This window comes from Neomonachus schauinslandi, chromosome 8 (genome assembly GCF_002201575.2).
Source record: "Neomonachus schauinslandi chromosome 8, ASM220157v2, whole genome shotgun sequence".
In the NCBI taxonomy this organism is placed as follows: domain Eukaryota; kingdom Metazoa; phylum Chordata; class Mammalia; order Carnivora; family Phocidae; genus Neomonachus; species Neomonachus schauinslandi.
Genome location: NC_058410.1, coordinates 52221399 through 52232550, shown reverse-complemented (window position 1 = coordinate 52232550; position 11152 = coordinate 52221399). Strand labels below are relative to the sequence as shown.

The 11152-nt window shown below is 45.6% G+C and overlaps 1 pseudogene; it reads left to right on the top strand.

Annotated features, from left to right (window-relative positions):
* Positions 1 to 9930: 9930 nt before the first annotated feature.
* On the top strand, positions 9931 to 10454 carry LOC110583535 (annotated as a pseudogene).
* Positions 10455 to 11152: the final 698 nt, after the last annotated feature.

Sequence of the window (11152 nt, the reverse complement as noted above, 5' to 3'; positions counted from 1 at the left end):
TTTTTTTTTTTTTCTGATTTTATAATGAAAATCTTCAAACATACAGAAAAGTTGAAAGAATGATTACACTAGATTCAACAATTCTTAACATTTGCCATGTTTGTTTTATATTTATATATGCATGTATATATAATACAGGTATATATGGTTTTGTTTTTTTTTAAGATTTTATTTATTTATTAGAGAGAGAGAGCACGAGCATGGGGGAGGAGTAGAGGAGCGGGAGAAGCAGGCTCCCTGCTGAGCAGGGAGCCCAGTGAGGCGGAGCTGGATCCCAGGACCCTGGGATCATGACCTGAGCCGAAGGCAAATGCTTAACCGACTAAGCCACCCAGGCACCTCTGTATGGTTTTGTTTTTTCCCAATCTTTTGACAGTTCAGCCATCATAACACCTTTAATACCTCAGTATGTATCTTTCAAATTGCATAGTATCCCTGCAAAGTCAGTACAGTCATTGGCCCCATTTTACACCTGAAATATTTGAAGGTAAGAATTTGAGGTTCTAAGAAATTACTTGGCCAGAATCACATAGACAATAAACAATGGAATTGAGATTTGAACCCAGGTTCTCACCGTCTTCTGTTTGAATGGTTCTAGAGCTCGGAATTATGGTCATCCCAGAAGGCATGGTTCTGGTCTTGCGTTTCTTGCTGTGAGAAAACTCAAAGCATTTCAGAGAGACAAAATTTCCTCTTAACAATATCCCCTTAAGGTCAAAGCTACCACTTCCCAAGAGGTTGGGTAAATTCCAAGATGTCAGGTTACTAGAAAAGATGTTCAGGGTGTAGGCCCCAGAAGAACAGATCATGAAGGCTGCCAAGCCCACTGCCCCTGGAATGAGGTAGCGCTTTGGAGCACCCCCAATATACACCTGAAGGTTCTCCCATCCCAAATTTTCTTAGTTGCCTACTCACTAAATGTGTGAATAGGACCTCACCCCCTTTTACTATTTGACTTTTTTTTTTTTAGATTTTATTTATTTACTTGAGAGAGAGAGAGAGAGAGCAAGAGCAGGGGAAGGGGCAGAGGGAGCGAGAGAGAAGCAGATGCCCCTGCTGAGCAGGGAGCCCAACACAGGGCTCGATCCTAGAACTCTGGGATCACAACCTGAGCCAAAGGCAGACTCTTAACCTACTGAGTCACCCAGGTGCCCCTCTATTAGACATTCTTAAAGTCTTATGTTATTTTATTTTTTTTTAAATATTTCAAAGTAATCTCTATACCCAACGTGGGGCTTAGACAGAGCCAGCCAGGCACCCCCTTAAAGCCCTATTTTAGCTTTACATTTCAGAAATGGTGTAACATAGATCTGTTCAGTAAAAGATGAAATAAAAAAAGGGGGGGCACTTAGCTGGCTCAGTCAGAACAGCATGTACCTTTTTTTTTTTTTTAAGATTTTTTTTTTTTTTTTTTTTTTTTTGAGAGAGAGAAAGAGAGAGAGCACATGAGAGGGGGGAGGGTCAGAGGGAGAAGCAGACTCCCTGCCGAGCAGGGAGCCCGATGCGGGACTCGATCCAGGGACTCCAGGATCATGACCTGAGCCGAAGGCAGTCGCTTAACCAACTGAGCCACCCAGGCGCCCAGCATGTAACTCTTGATCTTGGGGTCATGAGTTTGAGCCCAAGTCGCTATAAAGCAGGAGACACGCTAATGGTCCTCATTTTACTAGTAGAAACTTCAAGGCATACAAGGACCTGGTCACGAAAGAATTTCATTCCCAAGTAATGAAAAAAGGCTAAATAGTGGGTCTCAAAATGTGGGCCATTAGCCACCTGAACCCAAACAACCTGGGAAGCTTGTTTAAAATGTAGACTCCAGGGTTTACCAGGGAATCAGGTCACCTGGGGATGGGGCCCTCTTAACACCTTACCCAGGTGACTGTTGCCAACGCAAGCCAGAGAACTAGTGGCCAAATTCCCAGACTACTACATTATACTTGGCACCTAATACAACATCATACTACACTGTGGGACTCCCTACCAAATTGCTCTACTTTCGCAGTGACCCATTTGTAAAAATTCTGAGTAGTTTATTTTTTAACTTTTAAAAACCTGTTTTAATTTACTTACTGTAAAATTCACTCCTTTTGGTATACGGTTCTATGAGTTTTAACAAATGCATAGAGTCATATAAACACCACCACAATCAAAATACAGAACAGGTTCATCACCCCCCAAAAACTCCTTTGTGTCACTCCCTTCTAGTCAAATCCTTCCCGAAATTTACCTCTGGTAACCACTGATCTGTTCCTAGTCCTATAGTTTTGCCTCTTCCAGAATGTCATATAAATGGAATCATACAGTACAAAGCCTTTTGAGTCTGACTCTTTCCACTTTGCATAAAGAATTTGTTGCATGTAACAGTCTTTCATTCCTTTTGTTGCTGAGTAATATTCTGTTGTGTGAACATACCATGATTGTTTCTCTATTTCCCCAGCTGAAGGACATTGGGGTTGTTTCTGGGCTTTGGTGATAAACTCAATGGTCCAGATTTAATTAACTGATTCTTTTCCATGGGAGAGTCAAAATCTCATATAGTGCCAGTGATAAGAGGGCAGCAGTAGGTGGGTTGAAAACAATGGCTTCCACATGGTTCCTGCCAGTGGGTCACCTGTTTAATGGGCCAGGTTCCGTCATGGAGGACTTCAGTTTGTCATTATGATATACCTTCTAGTCTTCCAAAATCATAAAAATGAGTGCCTCAGAGCCTGTTTCCGACAAATGAAATGAAAGGCTCTTGGCATGTCAGGCCCCCAAACTCACTCTGAGATCACCCTGGGTGGGGGGGGCCTCTCTTGTCTTAGACTATGTGGTGTGCCATGGCAGAGTCGGAGTCATCCAGCATCCTTCTCTACAGTTTCTGATGCTTTTGCCCAACTGGATCTATTTGATTTTCCAACAAACCCAAGAGGGAAGAAAGGAAGATATTTTTACACGCACCATTTTGAAGATAAGGTTGTGGGAGCTCAAGGAAGCTGGTACTTGTCCAAAGTCAATGAGCCCCGTTGGTTAGGGAGAAACCCTGGTTCTTCCAACCCACAATCTAGTGTTTTCTGGTTTCAAAGTTTTTTAAAGTGGTGGTTATCTCTTTAATCTGCACATCTGAGAACCAACTCTTGCTCAAAGTAAGTGATAGGGTGGGCAGAAAGAGAGCAAAGCCGTTTAAATCCTGCCTTTGCTCGCTGGGGCTGCATGGCCTCCATGTTCTCACAGGACAAGTGAAACAATTCCTACCTCCTAGTTAGTGTTCAAAGCTGAGAGGTCTCAGAAGAGCCAATAACGCAAGCGGGTAAGTCATACGAGGTACTCCATAAATGGCCACAATTATTATTAATTTGCTTTATTAGGAGAAACTCTAGACCGTGCACACCATCAGCACCGTGCGGTGGGTGCTGTGCTCCCGAGCACTGCACAGGATTTCTGAGGCCCAACTCCGCTCTGGTGGCGACGGAGGAAACCGACGGGTTAAGGAGGAGGCCGGGAAGCTGGCACAGCTGGGGACCGTGGGGTTCTGAGGAGGGGCCGGCCCTGGAAGGAGGCCTGGGAGGCAGCTGTGCGCTGGGGCGCGGACGGTGTCTCCGCGCAGGAGAGTTGGGCTGAAGGCTTTGTTTTTCTTCTTTCTGAACTCGGTTTTACCCTCCAGAGGGGAGTTCTTCGTGTCTGAACTTGGTGTTTGAGCCCCGGCGGTTCCCGCAGTAAATGGCTTGCCACTCCTGTGGGGCAATATTGCCATTGATGTCGGGCCAAGGTGGTTAGGAAACGGGATCTTCCACATGGGGACTCTGTGGTTTGGCCACACCGCCCCGCGCCTCCACAAGCACAGCTGGGGGTTGAGACAGTTGCCCACGCGGGGGAGCAGGAGGGCGCTCCGTCCGCCTTCCCAGCAGCCCTAGCACGGCCCCGCGTCGCCTGGGTTGGGGCCTCCGACTGGAGCAAGAGAAGGGGCTGTGGAGGAACGACGGGGCCCCGAGGAGCCTCCTGAGAGCGAAAAGCAGGAGACCAGGGAGCCGAGGCTGTCCCCTGACTGCCTGTCCCCCGCAGCACAGGGCCCTTTACAAGAGCCGGGTCAAGGGGTGGGAAGGCAGCGGGCCCGGAGACGGCCGAGTCCCCTCCGCCCCCGCGGGGAAGGCTTCGGCGTCCCTCATGCGGCCACAGGCGCCCTCTGGCCTGTCCCCCCGCAGCCCCGTGGCCCCGCCTCCATGCAGCCCTGTCCCACTGTACTGTAATGGGCCGCCCCCACTGCACCCGCCATATGCAGCTCATATGCAGCACCTGCTCAGAACACGAGGGCGCGACTGAATGAATCTGAAGAGACCAAAGAAATCCGAAGAGAGCTCCCAGAAGCCCAGGGGGCTTCCGCACAGGGCACCAGCGGCTCTGCGTTTTTGCCCGATGGAAAAGCTGTCACAAGAGTGGCAGGGAAGGGCCCTCACTCCTGCCCTTTGAGTTTGATTTCCTTTGGAATTCTCCTTCGTTTTTGTTCCAGCTGCTGCCTAGAAGCCTTGAGGACTGGCTTAGTTTTAGGCACACGTGATGTTTGGCTTCACAGCCACCCCTGGAGTCAGAGACCTCCCCGCAGTTCTGCTGTCCGCTCTGGTCGGCCAGGCGGATGAGCTAAACTTGTTCACTGAACTCCTTCACCTTGTTCTTGACCGTGGCATCCGGCCCGGGCCCTTTGGTCCTGAGGTAACAGGGCTCATGACAATAAGGAGCAAGCTCAGTCCTGACTGCTCAAAGGGGGAGGCTGGAAAGGAACAAAAGCCCTTGAGCCAGGCATCTACTGTGTGCTGGGTAATGGTGGAAGGGAGGAAAGAATCTAGAGCCCCTGCCCGTCGTCTGATGGGGAGATGACAGCTAATGATGAGATAGCGTGAGAAGAGCTGAGATGGGGCGAACGACCAAGGAGTTCCCACATCGCAGAGCTGATGACCCCTCTGGACTTGCCATTAGTTCAGGGGTGTGCCCCTCTTCGTCTGGACTCATGCGGGTAGCCTGGGTCCTTCAGCAGGCTGATTCTCTCCTTCCCGGCACAGAGGCAGACTGGACGATGCTCAGGATCCAGTCTAACAGACCCAGTTAGACATTCAGTTGACTGGCAAAAGCTTTTATTTCCACAAATCCATTTGTTGATGTTTTTCCTCATCCTCGTTGCCCAAGAGGATTGATTATACACAAAACTGTGATGTGTATTCTATGATCTGCCTGAGAATTACTTCAATATTGGCCAGAGCTTTGCATTCTTAGCCACATGGGACTCCAGGGGTGCATTCAGCAGGACCCAGAACTCTTGGATGCCCTGCAAACTGAGAACACGTTCCAGAAGCAGGGGCTAGAATGCACAGTAGGGATGGAGGGTATGGAAGAGCCTAAGGCCCTGGGCTGGAATCCCCCTGTCCCTGAAGTGTGCCTGTCCCACTGACTTCTGAACCCCTGGGCTTCTGTGGGCTGCCTCTGCTTCTCGGACCCCCGTCCTCACCTCCCCACCACCTCGTTGCCTTCACAAACCCTGAAGCCCAGGCACAGGAAGACAAGCGGTGGGACAAGTCTCCCAGCTCAGGCCAGAGAGAGAGGAATCCTAGGCCATAGCTATTTTCAGAACTAAAATTGAAGCCCATGGTTTATTTCCTCAGCACTTAATTAGACTCCAGCGCTGCACAGGGCTGCCTCCTTCCCGCCCACGAGCGAAAGCCTGACCAGTAGGTTCGGGAGCTGACGCCATGTCACAGGCGGGAGGGCTGGGGCCTGGAGTATTTTTACTTATGGGAGGCTGTGGAGAACAAAACCACTTGGCCCCAAGCCAGCTAGACTAAGTCAGTTGGGAGAGGGAGGGAGCAGGAAAGCTGTTATATCATCCTTCCTTCTTTGAACTGCGTTGTAAATCTGCTAGACAGGAAATGGGGATTGGGAGGGGAGAGAAGGAGGGGGCTGCACAGTGAGGCTAGAGTGGGGGCTGGAGTGGGGGCAGAGCCTGGCGGAGGTGAGGCCCTGTCCTCAGGGGAGGGGGAGGGTTGGGGAGACTCCCATGGGGCTGGGGGAGGGGCGGGCGAGAGGGCACGCTGGGTGTGTTCAAAGCTTCCTGGGTCAGGTTGGTTATGGGGTGACTGTATAGGCCTGTGGGTGATTTCTGGGCTGGCTTCAGGTCCTCCAACTAATACCAGTCTTACAGATATGGTTTTTAGAGCTGGAAGGAGCTCTGAGACCCTTAAATGAGGCTGTCAAGGACAATAGAGGAAAAATAAGTTACCCAAAGCCACACAGCTAATGAGAACCGGAAGTGGAGATGGGGGGAGGGGTTCTGACTGTAAAATGGCTCTTCTAGAGCTCCCCTTCTTACTGCTGTTTCTTGGTTTTCATTCCCGAGCGAAAGTAGGCATAAAATGCAAATACACTTGGGCAAAATGACACATTAATTCATGTTAAGAGCTAAATAATTGATGTTTAACACTTTACTGAGGAGACATTTTGGTGAGTGGGAGCCCCTGAGCTCCATGGAGGAGCACTTCTGACCACATGGTGGGAGGCATCATCCATTCATGATCAACCTAGGACTGTGCCAGCCTCAGTGTTTCTGGAGTGGGGAGGTACAGGGAAGATGAGACCTGTGAATGTCTTTGAAATAGAACCTGTTTCTTGCTAGGGAGAAGTGAAAACAGGAAACCTGGCTAATGACTTCCCAGAGTCATACATTTGTGCAATGTTTCTCCGAAAAGGTCTGGATACCAGCCTGAGGAGCACCATCCCTGTGGGATTAAACTCCTGCTCACCCAGAGAACCATGGAACCCCCTGTTTTCACCTCTTCCTTCCCCTCCCACAACACTCCCGAGGCTGCCTCCCAAATGAGGAATCCAATGACAATAGTCTAAGACCTTCCTACACACTCCAGGACCCTAAATTAAATTAAGTAATGGCCGTAGCCAACCTTTATTTTGCTTTTGTTTTTTGTTTTTTTTTTTTTTTGCAAAGCACTTCACTAGCATTATCTCATGTCATCTTGATTATTTTTATCATCATCTCCATTTCACAATGACAATATCGCAGCTCAGAGAGGTTTAAATAATTTGCCCAAAGTCACCCAAGTGACAGTGAGAGCCAAGACTTGAACGAAGGCAGACTTATTCGACAGTCTCTGCTTCTCCCACAGACTGCTTCCACCAGTGGAAACAAAATTCTTTGGAGTCCAGAGGAAGCTAGACAGAATACCATCCAATAGCAAGAAGGAGACCCACCCACATTGTGTATTAGAAGGCTCAAGGATACAAAAGGGTGAGGAGTGTCTGGCCCTGGAGAGTGTCTGGCTGAGAGCTGAAGTTGGAGTGGGATTGCCATGTTCTGTGCTCTGTGCCTGGTGTTTGGTGTATACTTCTGCTTTTCTGGGCCAACAGCCGAAATATCCCCTTCACTTCTCCTTGGCTGGGTCTTGGGCCATTAATACCATATCACACCCATTCCATTCTTATATGGGTCACCCAACTCAGTTCCGTGGCCTAAATCTGCCATTATTTGGTGTCTGTTGAATGCAAATAAGGCTGATTCTTGATACCCAGGGACAGTTGACGTAAGATTTTGATTGTTCTCTCTTCTCTTCCTGTCACTTCTTCCCGCTACTTACTTTAGATATCACCTCTGCCAGAGAGCACAGGAGTGGAAAGAAAGCTTGCTCATTGTCAGTCTTTTGCTATAAACTAGCTTTGTTAGTATTTCCCACTGGAAAAAGACTACTGGGGGAGTAGTTTGAGGCTTGTAGATTACCTTTTTTTCTGTGCATTCTCTGTCATCTGATAGCCTAGATAGCATCTAAACTTTTTTCTTAGTTGGGCCTTGGCTGTGTTTGTTGAATTGTTGTGTTGTGTTTGTTGAATTATATATCATCTTTAATCCATGACCCACCCTTGGTCAAATTCTATGATTAAGGGATATGAACAGCACTGGACTCTCACTCTATCCCATTAAATGAATTAATGCATGGGACATACTAGGACATTTCCTGGCCCAGAGTAAACACTGAATAATTGTTATTTCATCGATATTATACAATATGCCTGAAAAATAATATTCAATATCCAAGGCATTAGTGTTTTGTTGTTGTTTTTTTTTTTTTTTTTACTTTTTAAAAAATTTATTTGAGACAGAGAGAGAGAGTGCACAAGTGGGGAGGAGGGTCAGAGAGAGAGGGAGAAGCAGACTCTCTGCTGAGCAGGGAGCCTGATGCGGGGCTTGATCCCAGGACCCTGAGATCACAACCTGAGCCGAAGGCAGACGCTTAACTGACTGAGCCACCCAGGCACCCCAAGGCATCAGTTTTGTTGTTGTTGTTGTTGTTATCCTGGAATTTTTTTTTTTTTAAGATTTTATTTATTTATTTGAGAGAGAGAATGAGATAGAGAGAGCATGAGAAGGGGGAGGGTCAGAGGGAGAAGCAGACTCCCTACTGAGCAGGGAGCCCGATGCGGGACTCAATCCCGGGACACCAGGATCATGACCTGAGCCAAAGGCAGTCACTTAACCAACTGAGCCACCCAGGCGCCCTCCTGGAATTTTTCATTACAGCGGCCAAGACTGTTTTAAAGCAAAGTTCCTCAAGGGCAAGAACTAAGGATGATAAAATGGAGCAGTACAAGTTATAAATTCCTTAGGGGAAGACTTCTGCTTCTAGTTATGATGGACTAGCTTGTATCAGATCAATCCTCCTTATGAGAACAACTAGAAAAACCTAGATTTTTTTTAACAGTGAGAAACATCTATTTGAAAGCATTAGAGAGATACTAAGAGTCTAAGGTATTAGAGAAAAAGGAAACACAGAGAGGTGAGCAGCTTAACATATGCAGCTACTTTCCTTCGTGAGGCATTTGATTATTCTGAATACGTACAGAGATGCTGAGCAGGACTGCTGGCAATCTTACAGGGGTAAGGAGACAAAAATTGGGATTCAAAGCTTTCCAAAAGGAGAGGTCCTCGTAAACAGCACAGTCTTTCAGCTGGGAATCTTGAAGGACTACACCCTGGTAGTAAAAGCTAGCCTGAAAATAGACTAGCATTCACAGAGACTGAAACTCAGATCTGAATCAAATCAATCTCAGATTAGAGTAAAGAGATATTCTCCTGGCTAATTGCCTACCTGACCAAAGTAAATCTTCTTTGGAGGAAGAAGTCATCCAGACTCTCAAATTATCACCACAACTTTTCATGCACAGTGTCTGGCATTAAACAAACAACAACAATAAAACTGGGCATATCAAGAGATAGGAACAAATGACTGAAAACCAAGAGAAAAAAAATGCTGTAATTTAAACAGATACGTTGAATGTATTTTTTAAATAGTCTAATAAAAATTCTAGGACTGAAATTAAGAACTCAGTGGAAGGATTTAAAGGCAGATTAAACTCAATTTAAGAGATGATTCATGAACTTGCGTATAGACCAGAAGAAAATATGTAGACTTCACTACAATTACAGCAAGATAAAAATTTTAAGAAATACAGAAAAGCGAGACTAAGTGATAAATGGGACCCAGTGTAAAACATTTGTGTAATTAGAGTCCTGGAAGAGAAGGAGAGAGATAATACAGCATAAACAATTTTGATGAGAAAATAATCTGAGGATATAAAAACTGACAAAAGACATAGAGCCACAGATAAATACAAAGAAAGTTACAACTAGACCCGTTACGTAAAACAGGTGAAGAACAACTAAAGGCAAAAACTGTAAGTATAGCTAGTATAAAAAATAACAGGACACATTTTGTTCAGAGGCACAATAATAAGAGTCAAATTTTCAATGAAAATAATGGAAGCCAAACAATAATGAAAAGCTATCTTTAAAAGGCTAAAAGAAGGGATGTGGCTGGAGTTTGAGGTGTGTGGGACCTAGAGCCGCCCCGGGGCAGTGGATAACAGCTCTTCAAGCCTGCAATTAAAAAAAAAAAGGCCTCCAGTAAAATGACATTGCAAAAAATGGGGAAGAAACAGAAAGGAAAGAGTAAAAAAGTAGAAGAGGCAGAGCCTGAAAATTTGTGGTGGGAAAAGTACTGGACCGACGTGTAGTGAATGGGAAGAGGGAGTATTTCCTGAAGTGGAAGGGATTTACTGATGCTGACAGTACTTGGGAACCGGAAGAAAATTTAGATCGTCCAGAGTGAATTGAAGTATTTCCTAATGCTCAGAAAGCTGGTAAAGAAAAAGATGGTACAAAAAGGCAATCTTTATCTGACCGTGAATCTGATGATAGCAAATCAAAGAAGAAAAGAGATGCTGCGGATAAACCAAGAGGTCTTGATCCTGAATGAGTAATTGGTGCCACAGAGGGCAGTGGAGAATTCATGTGTGTCATGAAATGGAAAAGATTCAGATGAGGCCGACTTGGGGCTGGAAAAAGGGGCACATAGGAAGTGTCCTCAAAGTGTAATTGTTTTTTACGGAGACTAACTTGTCATTCTTCTCCAGAAGATGAAGTTTAGTAATTGTTTCCATTGCTTTTTATAGATATATATATATATATATAAAATCTGGGTCTTGGTTTTTTGATTTCTTAGGATGAGGAAATAACATTCTAATGAAAATCAAGTTTGATATATTTGTTTTGAAGTAGTATCAGGGGAGTTGGTGATTTTTTGCATCTGTAGCACCAGTTACTTTGAACAAATAAAAGCTTTCTGTAGTTGCTTCCTTTATCAGAAAAGAATATTTGAGGGGCGCCTGGGTGACTCAGTTGGTTAAGCATCTGCCTTCGGCCCAGGTCATGATCCCAGAGTCCTGGGATCAAGTCCCGCATAGGGCTCCCCCACCTTGTGATCTCTCTCTCTTTTGTGTCAAATAAATAAATAAAATCTTTAAAAAAAAGAAAGAAAGAAAAGAATATTTGAAACCATGGTACGTTATTCCCCTACATTAGAGAACATCTTTTCTAAATGTTGGGGGAAATCTTCATAATCGTTACTCAATCAGGATTTGTGTTTAACTCCTATATGCCTAAGGACTATTCTGGGTTTTTTGTTTATTTGGGCTTTTTTTGGTGTGTGTGTGTGTGTGTGTGTGTGTGTACATAAAAATACATGTGTAAATGGGTTTTTTTCTTTAAACATTCACCAAAGTAAAAACAGCATTTCATAACCATGGATAAGCCCATGTTTCTGGGATGCCATCATTTTCAGCAACC